At 38.2% G+C, this 14,287-nt stretch overlaps 1 protein-coding gene across 3 annotated transcripts in view; it reads right to left on the minus strand.

Moving 5' to 3' along the window:
* Positions 1–14,287, minus strand: part of GGACT (gamma-glutamylamine cyclotransferase) — a 128,067-nt gene that overhangs the window by 23,232 nt on the left and 90,548 nt on the right. For all 3 annotated transcript variants that reach the window (XM_077158597.1, XM_077158598.1, XM_077158599.1), the window contains one exon: positions 12–64. The gene's annotated coding sequence lies outside the window, so the exon portion shown is untranslated. The remainder of the gene's footprint in view (positions 1–11; positions 65–14,287) is intronic.

Raw genomic sequence — 14,287 nt, forward strand, 5'->3', positions numbered from 1 at the left:
AACATCATTACCTTGCTGGCTGTTTTGAACAGCAAACACAGATCCTTCAGGAAGAAACTTGCCCCTGTGGGGATTGAGAACAGATCAGAGTTAAGCACTGAAACAAGCAATTACTTCCCATAAGAGGATTAAAACACTCATGTTCACTTTGAATCAGAAAAATGAATTGTGAATAAAATGGTTTACAATCAAGAGGTTACTTGCCAAAATTAATAAATTAGAGAATTAAAAAGCTGAGCAGCCACATGGAACACCATGGAGTTTTATATCATGGAATATGAGACACCCTTCTTTTCAAGAGACTGTAGAAACACTGGGGTAAAGACACAGTCTCCTGTATTATGTTGGCTTTACTCTTATAAGATGTATTCCATGAAAACAGTCTAACCGTGTTTTTCATCCTATATGTCAACATTCCCCAAGCATGGATTTCCCAGTAGTAGCTCACCATTAATATACAGAATCGATTAAACAAACATGTGAGACATTAACATTCAAGAATTTGGAGAACAAATTCTGAATGAAACCTAAAAGCAATGATTAGTCAATTTTAAAGGATTAGGTGGGAGACCACTGGTGGTGCCATTAGGACTTAGGCACCCTCCATCTGGGAATCTAAAGCGCCCAAAAGCCAAACTGAGCTTCCCAAGTCCACTAGCCAGGAATGATGTGAACATTTAGGATCAGCAGGGGTTGGAACAAGTTAGATACAGTTTGGAAAAGTTTAGTTCAGCAAAAAGTGGTTAATTCAACATTGTAAATATTTAAGAAAACAAATACAGCCATGTAAATGTCCATTTGGCCTGTTTTGAAATACCTCTGCAATTTATTCAGCAGTTTCCTTTCTGGAAACAGCCCATCTATAGTTTCATATTTCATGATTGAAGCAGAATTTTTAAGTGATTTAAAATCATGCCCATAATTGTTGGAATTTTCCTGCGTAACTTTTTTCTTAGCCACCTGGTGGTAGGAGAGTTAAAAGACAGGATTTAATATGATAGTTTACAAATTAGAGGTATTGCATATGCCTAACCCATATTTAGAGGCACACGCAAACACATACACATCAGGTAAACCAAATAAGAAAAAAGCCAATACTTAACGTTTATTAAGCTAACTTGTTAAAGGATTTTAAATGGACAACAGCTTCTAACATAATCTTTTTAATAAGTATTTCCATAAAATATTCATCCTGCATGTATTAAAATTTAGTGATATGAGAAAATGTTAGTAAAAACTGTATGCCATCCTTTTTTCTCCAAGTGATAAATTACCAAACCTCTAACAATCTTATTGCCAGTCATCAAGTTATGAGTGGGTTAGGAAAAAAAGGTAAAATATTTTGAATAGCATGAAATTCAGGCCTTGGGTATGGAGCTGACTACAATTCATGACTGGAAGCAAGGCAAACTTAAGAGAACCAGAAATGCCTGGTTCTAAGAGTTGGCTAGGCAGCTTCCCCTTATCTCTGTATTTTCACTTACTGCATTAATTGATCTTTCAAAATCTTGCATCAAAGTAGGATTGAGCAGAGCCTCAGCTCACATCAAATCCATAGAGGCTCTACAATCACAGTTCAGGCCAGCCTACCCCAACTGAATTCTAGTTCCAACAAAGCCAATTGCTGCTTTATTCCCTGTGTGAAATCCAGCAGACTCCATTAAGTGTGGCAGAAACTTAGGAAAGAGCATGTGTGTACATTTAATCTAGAGAGGATTTTTCTTATTTTATAGAAACCATCTTGCCTCTCAATAGCCACTTCTCTCCCTTTCTACTGTAACATTATTTTCCCTTGAGAAAAAGTCTGAGCGTGCTATCGTTAGACATTAATTCTTCAGAAGTTTCTTAAAACTGTAGGAAACAGGTGAAAAAACAAAATGCCTTGAACTTTAAACTTGAGCTCAGCCTGCGAGACTGAAGCACATTTTTAAGGTCACTCTTCACTCTGAGCTGACTCTGGTAGAGACCAACATGCCAGAGACGGCTCCGGGGCCGCATCCTGTTGGCGCTTTGATGCTGTCATTTTGTTACATGCTATTTTCTTTATAGCAAAGACAGGGCTTCCTGCTCGAGCCGACCCCTTGCCAACCTCACTGAATACCCCGGAAGAGTTGATGGCAAAACACCTTTCTTACATTACCCACAGAGGCACCAGTGAAATGTTGGTGCCTTTGAAATCAAGAGGTTAGAGTCTCCTCTCAGCAGTTGTTTGCTTCAAGACTATGAAGTGTGGGTTTGTGAAAACAAACAAGTACTTTGTGGTCCCTGACGCCATACTGGGTCCTTCTGGAATGCTGCATCAGCATCCATCCCATAGGTTTTTATTCTTTGGCCATAAAATTTGAAGAAAAAAAAACTTTTTAGTACCCACACTGCTCTAAAGGCAATTACGGGACACTATCTTTAAACATACGGTGACAAACAAGGCAGTGATGACCACCCCTCACCCCCATTTTAAGACAGTATGGAAAGGAATGGCTGGAAAATCCCAGAACACTCTCAGTGAAAGGGATCACTTAGCTATAAAAACAGCACATTTTGGTGAACTGGGCCAGGCCCGCTTGGCTCCTCACCAGATCCTGCAAGGGGGCATGGCCCCAAATACCGTGCGCTGTTGGAAAGTAGAGGTGCTGCCAGCCCCTGCTGGCTCCCAGCAGGACACTAGGGAACGGGGAGCAAGAGCCAAGAACATGTGCTGGGGCGAGAGGACTTAGGAGAGAACACTCAGGTTCCTCAAATCAGCACTCCCTAGCAGGTCTGACATCCAAAAGAAAAGGTACAGAAAATTCACCACAAAATGCCCACCAGATCCTGGGGGCAAACTCCAGGAAGGCCCTCTGGCTTAGAGTGAAACAGGAGCTTTTCGGACCACCATTTATTGAAAACTTCACTATGAACCCAAACGCCAAGCTGAATGTGTCACTTACATTCTTTCAAGTTAATGCTCCTGTACCGAAACTGCAGAACAGGCAACAACTTCCAGCTGCCAGAGGACCCCAGTCAGCCAGTGGCTTGGACCACCTCCCACACCAGGTTCCATTTCCTCCCATCGCCTTGTGAGTCCGGGGCCTCTGAGAGATGGGAGGCAACGTCAGTAAGCCATTCACAGGCCCTGACTGAGCACTGGACACAAACCAAGGCATCCCGCTCCACTTTCTGAGTGAGTTGCATGAAACCAGGGCTGGCTTCACGGGTAGACAACCTGTGCAGTCACACAGGGTCCCACACTCAGAAGGACCCCGCACTTGGTTTCATGCTCTGCTGACAGCATCCTGAAATTCTTAATTTTATCTTTGAACTTGGGTTTGTTTTGTTGTGTGTGTGTTTTGTCTTTGAACTTGTAAAGTCTGATGGGACAGCATAGCCTGTGTGTGAGCAGAGGAGGTTCACACAATATGAGTGTCAACTACAGTTCCTTGTTGCCCCATTCTCATATGAAATTTGCCATGTCCCATGAGTACTGTATCCCAGGGGCCCCACAATACATGGAAGTTCAGTAAGACTGAGTATATCATAAGCCTGTTCCATCTAGGACTGAGTAAGGGGCGAATGACAGCCTCAAGAGGCCATACTTAATGTTTAAACCTGAATTTGCTTCAAATGCAGAAAGAAGGCAACAGCGTTCTAGGAACCAAGAGCGGCAAGGAACCTATCATATTCTTGTTACTCAGGTTACTTCTCCATATTTGCCAACCACTTGCACTGAAAACGATGACACAGAAGGAAAAGGAAAAATAACGCAACCCATAATCTCTTTTCCTTTTGGTCTTTCCTTATTTATCAGTAGCTGAAGATAGCATTGACAGAAGGTACATTTATCAAGCAGTGAAATAAAAACAGTCAATTTTGCAGGGTAATTCTGTTGTTCTAATTAGAACCAAATGTATGAGCTATAGAATATTGTGTAATCCTGTGATTCTGCATGTAAGTTAGATGTTCTTATATTTGTATTTAAAACTGGCAGTACAATAGAAAACTGAGTGATAAAATTCATGCTAATAATTTTAATTTTCAATTTTTCTTTACTTAGAATGACAAGAAAGAGACCATGGAAGAAAGGAAAAAGCTTTATATTTTAGTACCTTTAACTGTACATTTTTTTCTGCTTTCTGAACAAGGGACCCACACTTTCATTTTGCACTGGGCCCTTGCAAACTATGTAGTTGGCCCTGCATGGAATTTTTCACTAAATTTGACAGTGGTGATGACATTCTGTCTTCATTTCACATCTTCTGTTTCATCTAGCACAGTTCAGTGCATGCTTTATATACTTTAATAAATACTTGCTGCAGTAAACCAAGTGGTCATCCCTTCTCAATCCAGAGTCCCAAAGAGGTACTTAAAGCCTTTGGGCTATTTGAAATCACTCAATCTCTCTTTGTCACTTAAACATACCATATATTCAAATACTGTGCTGGTGTAAATCTACAGGAATCTTTCATTTAGTCCTGCAGCTTTGTCACCATTTCCTCTAGCTGCCCATTCATAGAGGCAAGATCCAAAGAGAGCAAAGTGCTCCAGACCCTGGGATGAAGACTCAGGGCTTCCATTATCCAACTGGCTGCTGACTAAGGAGTTATTTCCCACAGTTGGCCAATAAGAAATGCAGCACATGATTTGTCTTTTAGAATATTTTCCCAAGCTTACTAGAGGAGAGTAGAGCTTTTTTACTCATATTCCAGAGGATGCTCAAAATCAGGAAGAAGGCAATGGAGGACTGAGAATATATTTTTCTGGAGTCTGGTTTCCTTTCATTTGGAAGATTTAGGTCTGAAATGACGGGTTTGAAATGGGAACGACTCTCCATTAATGCACTACTTACAAGGTTCTCTTACCCAGAAACATTTTAAGGATATATTAACATAGTTTTTATATGACTGTTTTGCTTTCATAGGTGAGAAGTAGGGAGTTTGGCAATTCAAATTTAAGTTAGAAAAAGCATAGAACAATAATTACAAAATATCATACAAATCCACTCTCTTCCCCTTCAGATGATTTGCTAACAAATATTCTAGAAAAATGAGGACATATACCTGTTTAAACACCTCTTAGATAATATTCTGGAGGTCAGATCTACTCAAAAGTGAATAAAAGGGTGCACGGGTAGTTCAGCGGTTGGAATGCCCGCCTTTCATGGGGGACCTGGGTTTGATTCCTGGACCATGTACCCCCCCCCCAAAAAAAGTGAATAAAACAGTTAAAATTATGGGTGAGGCCCCTAGCTAGGTACAGCCCAATGCACACAGACATAATTCCACTGAAAAACTTTTTAAAAGAAGTCTTTTTTAAAAGGAAAAAATCATAAGACTGAAAATTAAGCCTGATGTTTTTCTTCAATTAATTACCTATGCCTAAATTATTCAAGTCTTCTCAGTCCTTTTATAATTGCCCCAAGTAAAATTCAATTAAAACAGCTGAAAGGTAAGTTAAAATTCTGAATTACAAGTAAGAAAAGGAGTAGGGGAGGAAATTAAGGGCACGTTACTGAACAGGCTTTTAAGTGCTTTATGTAAAGTGGATCCAATTACTTATATTCCTGTGAGTCCTAAACACACAGCTGGTCACTGTTCACTGACAGCAGCCAGAAAACTTCCTGGAAAAATATTCTAAGAAGTTGAATGCACTGAGCTAATTGAATGTGATCCTAATATACACTGTAACCTCACCAAAAAAAAAAAACCACTTATAAAAGCTATATTACTGCTGACACTAGCTAACAAAAGCCAGGGTTTACAAGATTTTAGCCTCTTGAGTGAATGGGGTAGATTCCCAGATCCCCCAGTACTACCAACAAAGCACATTTTGGTATATATTTTGTTTTTTAAAAGTACTTGAAAGCTAACACATGGTTCTCTCCTGGGCTAGCAGAATCTCTTGTTAAAATGTTTACTGCTTAATAGTTATTAGAGAAGAGATGTATGCTATGTTTCTTTTAAGCTTTTTTTTTCTCAGATAAACATGTTTAAAAAAACAACTTTGGTTTTCATTAAGTTTATAGTGTTCTTAAATATTTTGATCATGATGGAGAGAGGGACTAATCAAAGTTATATGTTCACTCAGCCATTTTCTTAGTCAAACAACCCAAGCATTTCAGTGAGGCGCTCTCGGATCCTGTGCAAGTCTGTGTACATGTTTGGGGGAGGGTGTTTCATCCAATGAATGGTCACAGTCAACGATCACAAGAAATATTTTAAGAAATTATCAAATATATGAATCTCCCATTGTATAAACTTCCAGAACGTGAGAGCAGAAGAGGTGATGCCTGAGATTAAGCCTAGAGGGCCCCTATCTTTCCACGATGAATTTCAGAGCACTGGATTCTTGGAGTGGCAGTGCCACCTGAACTCGGGTGGGCTTGGTCACCTGAGTGGCTCTGCAGCAGGCTGAGGCTCAAAGCATGATGCTGGGCAATCTAAGTTTGCTCTTCCTCCCCCTCAATCACCATCTGTAAGACACAGCACACTCAAAATTCTACAACTGTCAGTCTCAGAGAAGGAGTTTCCCACAGTTACATCTCCATACGCTCCTCCCCGACAGTCCTTACCAGCAGCCTCTCTCCTCCTAGCCATCAGACACTAAGAGTCAGAGGTAGGGTTGTTCCTCCCATACCTGCTATCCTCCAACCAAGAAAATACTCCACAATACACAGAGAGTATTCCTCCCGGTTTCAGCCCTTTACCGACAAGATAAACTTCTTTCCTTTTTTCCCCCCTCCTAAAATCTGAGTATCTCTGGATACCCATTTCCTTGATCTTGAGGGGGTAAAACAGTTTAGGGCAAGGTGGGACAAAGAGGGCGCTGTGACCTATAAGAGCTCTGAGAGCACAGACCCAGTAACTGCTTCAAAAGCAGGAGGTTTGGGCCCATTTTGTTACCTCACCAGGGGTGAAATGATGGGCTTCTCCAGCATCTACATATAATGCTATTTCCTGATTTAAGGCAGGCCCAGTGGACAGATAGTGCTTTCATGAAATGCAAGAAAGTGTATTTTGGGGATAAATTCACATGAAGAATGCAATATTACATTTCTCCTTTGTTGCAATATTTATCTTTAAAGAATATACAGAGAGAGCCCTGCAGTGACTTGCCTGAACCCAATTTGTTAATTCTACCTCATTTTCCCAGGAGAAAGGACAAAAATTAATTATATGGAAAACATCAGTTGATGGTCAGGAACTGATTGATTCATTACTCCAGTCCTACCAACAGCTCTGCAAGATGGATAAATCCAATTTCACAAAAGGTAAACTCAGGCTCAGAAAAAGTTACTTAACTAAAAATAGTTAATAACTGAAATGCTAATAAATGGAATGGCCTTAATCTAAAATCTATATTTTCCCCCAAGAAGTACTCTGATTGACTAGGAGGAAAACACAGGAGGTTCCTGGTTAAAAATGATGAAGCTATAGCTGATTTTAAACGCAAACACTACTGATCTGAAATGTAAAAGATAAGTGATAAGCCCTGTTATTTATTATTCCTTGCCTATCACTCTTGTCAGAGTACCAGCGTTTTAACCCCCCCTTTTTTAAAAAAATATTTTTATTGATGAATCTTAACTTATAAACATTCCATAAAAGGTGTACAATCAATGGCTTATAATATCATCACATAGTTGTGTATTCATCACCATGATAATTTTTTGAACATTTGCATTACTCCAGAAAAGAAATGAAAAGAAAACACTCATACATACCATGCCCCTTACCCCTCCCTCTCAAGGACGACTAGTATTTCAATTTATTCTATTTATTTTAACTTTTATTCCCCCTATTATTATCTGTTTAATTTTTATCCATGTTTTTTACTCATCTGTCTATACCCTAGAAAAAAGGAGCATCAGACACAAGGTTTTCACAATCACACAATCACACTGTAAAAGCTATATCATTATACAGTCGTCTTCAAGAAACATGGCTACTGGAAAACAGCTCAACAGTTAGTTACAGGTACTTCCCTTCAGCCACTCCAATACACCATAAACTAAAAAGGGATATCTATATAACATGTAAGAATAACCCCCAGGATAACTTCTTGACTCTGTTTGAAATCTTTCAGCCACTGACACTTTATTTTTTTAAATTTATTTATTAATTAAAAAAATTAAGAAACAAAAACATTAACATATCATTCCGTTCTACATAAATAATCAGTAATTCTCAATATCATCACATAGTTGCATATTCATCATTTCTTAGAACATTTGCATCAATTCAGAAAAAGAAATAAAACGATAACAGAAGAAAAAAGATCATACATACCATACCCTTTACCCCTCGCTTTCATTTATCACTAGCATTTCAAACTAAATTTATTTTAACATTTGTTCCCCCTATTATTTATTTTTTATTCCATATGTTCTACTTTTCTGTTGACATGGTAGATAAAAGGAGCATCAGACACAAGGTTTTCATAATCACACAGTCACATTGTGAAAGCTATATCATTATACAATCATCCTCAAGAAACATGGCTACTGGAACACAGCCCTACATTTTCAGGCAGTTCCCTCCAGCCTCCCCATTACATCTTGAGTAACAATGTGATATCTACTTAATGTGTAAGAATAACCTCCAGGATAACCTCTTGACTCTGTTTGGAATCTCTCAGCCATTGACACTTTGTCTCATTTCACTCTTCCCCCTTTTGGTCGAGAAGGTTTTCTCAATCCCTTGATGCTGAGTCTCAGCTCATTCTAGGATTTCTGTCCCATGCTGCCAGGAAGGTCCACACCCCTGGGAGTCATGTCCCATGTAGACAGGGGGAGGGTGGTGACTTTGCTTGTTGTGTTGACTGGAGAGAGAGGCCACATCTGAGCAACAAAAGAGGTTCTTTTGGGGGTGACTTTTAGGACTAAATTTTAAGTAGACTTGACCTATCCTTTGTGGGGTTAAGTTTCGTATGAACAAACCCCAAGCCTCGGGGCTCAGCCTATAGCTTTAGTTGTCCACACTGCTTGTGAGAATATCAAGAATTCAACTTGGGGAAGTTGAATATCTCCCCGTTCTCACCATTCCCCAAAGGAGACTTTGCAAATACTTTTCTACTCACTGATCAAATCACTCTGGGATTCATCGGGCATCACTCTGGACAAACCAACAAAATCTCATGTCCTACCCAAGATTCTATGTACTTATGGTGTTCAATCAAGCTATCTACATAAGTTATATTAGGAAATGCACTAGTCAAAATATAAATTTTGTACCAAATAAATATTTTCTGCTTTAGTCTCACACATAAGTTGAAATTTTAAAATATTAATTACCATCTATTTTCAGCACCCTGCAGTAATGACATCCTTTGTTCTTCCTCATGCACAAACATTTTTTAAATTTGTACATTTAGTCACTATTATTATATACTCTAGGCATTCCTAGATTATACCATCTCAATCTTTAACATCTATCTTTCTTTCTGATTTCATTTATCCCCCCAGCCCTCCTCTCTCTATCATTCTCACATGCAGTTTCATTCAGTGTTTTAAAATAATTGTATTACAGTTAGGTAGTATTGTGCTGTCCATTTCTGAGTTTTTGTATCCAGTCCTGTTGCACAGTCTGTATCCCTTCAGCTCCAATTACCCATTATCTTACCCTATTTCTGTCTCCTGATGGTTCTGTTACCAATGACATATTCCAAGTTTATTCACTAATGTCAGTTCATATCAGTGAGACCATACAGTATTTGTCCTTTAGTTTTTGGCTAGTCTCACTCAGCGTAATGTTCTCTAGGTCCATCCATGTTATTACATGCTTCACAAGTTTATTCTGTCTTAGAGCTGCATAATACTCCATCGTATATATATACCACAGTTTGTTTAGCCACCCGTCTGTTGATGGACATTTTGGCTGTTTCCATCTCTTTGCAATTGTAAAAAATGCTGCTATAAACACTGGTGTGCAAATGTCCGTTTGTGTCTTTGCCCTTATATCCTTTGAGTAGATACCTAGCAATGGTATTGCTGGGTCATATGGCAATTCTATATTCAGCTTTTTGAGGAACCGCCAAACTACCTTCCACAGTGGTTGCACCATTTGACATTCCCACCAACAGTGCATAAGTGTGCCTCTTTCTCCACATCCTCTCCAGCACTTGCCATTTTCTGTTTTGTTGATAATGGCCATTCTGGTGGGTGTGAGATGATATCTCATTGTGGTTTTGATTTGCATTTCTCTAATGGCCAGGGACGTTGAGCATCTCTTCATGTGCCTTTTGGCCATTTGTATTTCCTCTTCTGAGAGGTGTCTGTTCAAGTCTTTTTCCCTTTTTGTAATTGGATTGGCTGTCTTTTTGTTGTTGAGTTGAACAATCTCTTTATAAATTCTGGATACTAGACCTTTATCAGATATGTCATTTCCAAATATTGTCTCCCATTGTGTAGACTGTCTTTTTACTTTCTTGATGAAGTTCTTTGATGTGCAAAAGTGTTTAATTTTGAGAAGTTCCCATTGATTTATTTCTTTCTTCAGTGCTCTTGGTTTGGGTGTAAGGTCTATAAAATTGCCTCCAAGTATAAGATTTATAAGATATTTCCCTACATTTCTCTCTAACTGTTTTATGGTCTTAGACCTAATGTTTAGGTCTTTGGTCCATTTTGAGTTAACTTTTGTATAGGGCATGAGATAAGGGCCTGACACTTTATTTTGTCTCATTTCTCTCTTTCCCCTTTTGGTTGAGAAGTTCTTTTTAATCCCTTGAAACCGAGTCCCAGCTTATCCCAGGATTTCTGTCCCATGTTGCCAGGGAAGTTAACACCCCTGGGAGCATATCCCATGTTTAGGGGGATCTTAGGCCTAATTTTAAGTAGGCTTAGTCTATCCTTTGCCGGAATAAGTTTCATAGGGATGAACCCCAAGATTGAGGGCTCAGACTATTGATTTAGTTGTCCCCACTGCTTGCGAGAATATCAGAAATTCTCAAATGGGGAAGTTGAATATTTCCTCCTTTCTCCTCAGTCCCCCAAGGGGACTTTGCAAATACTTCTTTATTCACTGCCCAAATTACTCTGGGATATACTGGGGCATCATACTAACCTGGACAAACCAAGTAAGTCTCATGCTCTAGTCAAGATTCCTTGCATTTATGGTGTTCAACTAAACTGACCATACAAATTAAATTAGGAAATGTACTACCCAAAATATAAGTTTTGCATCAAATAAATATCTCTCCTTTTGTTAACCTCTTCTATTAAAGATCAAAGCTAGATTTAAAATTTTGGTAAGGTAAGCTGTGATCCAGCCACCAAATTTTTTATTAATATCATCTGTGGGTTCCGTACTTCCAATCTATTTGAAAGGTCACTTATTCGTTCAGTATTTTATGGTGCATCTACTGTGGACCAGGCATTGTGTGAAGTGTCAGGGATGTGAAGGTGAGACAACATTCCTTGTTCTAAGGAGCTGCAGTCTAATGGGGAAGATGGATACATGAAAAACTGATATAAGATACAGTGTAGTGAGGATAAGAATAGACAAACACTGGGAATCAGGGCATCATGTATCCTAAAGAGTATTACCTGAATTGCGTCTTAAAGGATAAAACAGGAAATAGGAGACGCAAGCAGGAGGCAGGGGATGGGAGGGCTGCCTAGGGGAGAAGAGGGTCATTCCAGCAGATGATGGCTTGGGCTGTCTGTGAAGGGAACTGTAAGTATATCAGTGGTGTGGACCACTGTGTGAGTTTAGGTGCACTGGAGATTTCTGCTTGTATGTGATGGAGTAATTAATGGCTATTAAGTCTGAATGATAGCAGAATGAGATTTGTGTTTTTTAAAAATGATCTAGTACAATCCCTGTGGGAGACTGTTTGGCACTGTCTACTGTATCTGCTCACCACCTAGCTCATTCCATGAAGCCAACATTACCCTAATACCAAAGCCAGATAAAGATACTACAGGAAAAGAAAACTTCAGACCAGTCTCTCTAATTAATACAGATGCAAAAATCCTCCACAAACTACTTGCAAACTGAATTTAACAGCATATTAAAAGAATTATACACCACGACCAAGTAGGTCTCACCTCAGGTACACAAGGAGGTTCAACACATGAAAATCAATGTCATACACCATTAATAAATCAAAAGGGAAAAACCACAATTGATGCAGAAAAGGCATTTGACAAAATTCAGCATCCTTTCATGATAAAAAAACACTTCAAAATGCAGGAATTGAAGGAAACTTCCTCAACATGATAAAGGACATACATGAAAAATCCACAGTACTATCATACTCAATGGTGTGGGAGTATAAGTTTTCCATCTAAGATTAGGAACGAGACAAGGATGCCCAATGTCACCACTGTTATTTAACATTGTGCTAGAAGTTCTAGCTAGAGCAATTAGGCAGGTCAAAGAAATAAAAGGCATCCATATTGGAAAGGAAGAAGTAAAACTATCACTGTTTGTAAATGACATGATCCTATATTTAGAAAATCCTGAAGAAACAACAATATAGCTACTTGAGCTGATAAACGAGTTCAGCAAAGTGGCAGGATACGAGATCAACACTCAAAAAAATCAGTGGTGAATCTATACACTAGTAATGAGCTATCAGAAGAAGTAATAAAAAATCCATTTATAATATCAACTTAAAGAATCAGACATCAAGTAATCAACTTAACCAATAAAGAACTTGTACACAGAAAACTACAAAACATTGCTAAAAGAAATCAAAGGAGACCTGAATGGAAAGACATTCTGTGTTCTCGGATTGGAAGGCTAAATATCACTAAGATGTCAATTCTAACCAAATTGACCTACAGATTCAATGGAAAACCATAAAAATTCTAAAAGACTACCTTGCAGAAATGGAGAAACTAATTATCATTTTATTTGGAAGGATAAATGAGCCCTGAATAGCTAAAAACATTTTGAAAAAGAAGAACAAAGTGGAAAGTATCACGCTTCCTGACTTTACAGCTTATTATAAAGTCAGAGTGGTCAAAACAGCATGGTACTGGCATAAAGATTGCTATATTGACCAATGGAATTGAATTGAGAGTTCAGATATAGACCTTCAGATCTATGGTCAACTGATTTTTGAAAAGGCTACCAAGCCCATTCAACTGGAACAGAATAGTTTCTTCAATAAATGGTGGTGGGAGAACTGGGTATCCATAACCAAGAGTATCTCACCATTATACAAAAATCAACTCAAAATGGACCAAAATCTAAATATAAGAACTGGTAATATAACACTCATAGAAGAAAATGTAGGGAAACATCTCCAAGGTCTAATAATAATCTAATAATAGTTTCTTAGATTTTACACCCAAAGCACAAGCAATGAAAAAAAAAAAAAGATATATGGGAACTTCTTAAAATTACTTCACTACTTCAAAGGATTTTGTCAAAAGGGTGAAAAGGCAACTAACTCAAAGGGAGAAAATATTTGGAAAGCGTATGTCTGATGAGGGTTTGATATCCAGAATATATAAAGAACTCCCACAACTCAACAATAAAAAGACAAACATGGGCAAAAAACATGAATTGACATTTTTCCAAGGAGGAAATGCAGATGCCTAAAAAGCATATGAAAAAATGCTCAGCTTTACTAGCTATTAGAGAAATGCAAATCAAAACCACAATGAGATATTATCTCACACCTACTAAAATGACCACTATTAAACAGAAAACTAGAAGTATTGGAGAGGATGTGGAAAGATTGGAACACTTATTCATTTCTGACGGCAATGTAAAATGGTACATTCTCTTGTGGAGGATGTTTGGTGGTTCCTCAGGTAGTTAAGTGTTGCCAATGACCTGCCAATCCTGCTACTCAGTATATACCCAGAAGATCTGAAAGCAGGGACATAAACAGACATTGGCATACCGATGTTCATAGGAGCGTTATTCACAATTGCCAAAAGATGGAAGCAACCCAAATGTTCATCAACAGATGAATGCATAAACAAAAGTTGGTTTATTCCATATAATGGAATATTACTCAGGAGTAAGAAGGAATGAAGTCCTGAAGCACGTGACAATATGGATGAGCCTTGAGGACATTATGTTAAGTGAAACAAGTCAGACACAAAGGGACAAATATTGTCACTGATATGTCTATGAGTTTACATACTATAATATTACATTATAATATATAATTAATAGTACATTATGTACACTCAGACATATATATATTATATACATTATAATTAATCATAATATAATATTATGTAAACTCACAGACATATTATAATATGTAAACTAATAGCCATAAAATATAGAATCTAGGTTATCAGGTTATAGAATGAGGTTAAAGAATGGGTTGCAGTTGCTTAATATGTGCA

Source organism: Tamandua tetradactyla, chromosome 4 (genome assembly GCF_023851605.1).
Source record: "Tamandua tetradactyla isolate mTamTet1 chromosome 4, mTamTet1.pri, whole genome shotgun sequence".
NCBI classification, from domain to species: domain Eukaryota; kingdom Metazoa; phylum Chordata; class Mammalia; order Pilosa; family Myrmecophagidae; genus Tamandua; species Tamandua tetradactyla.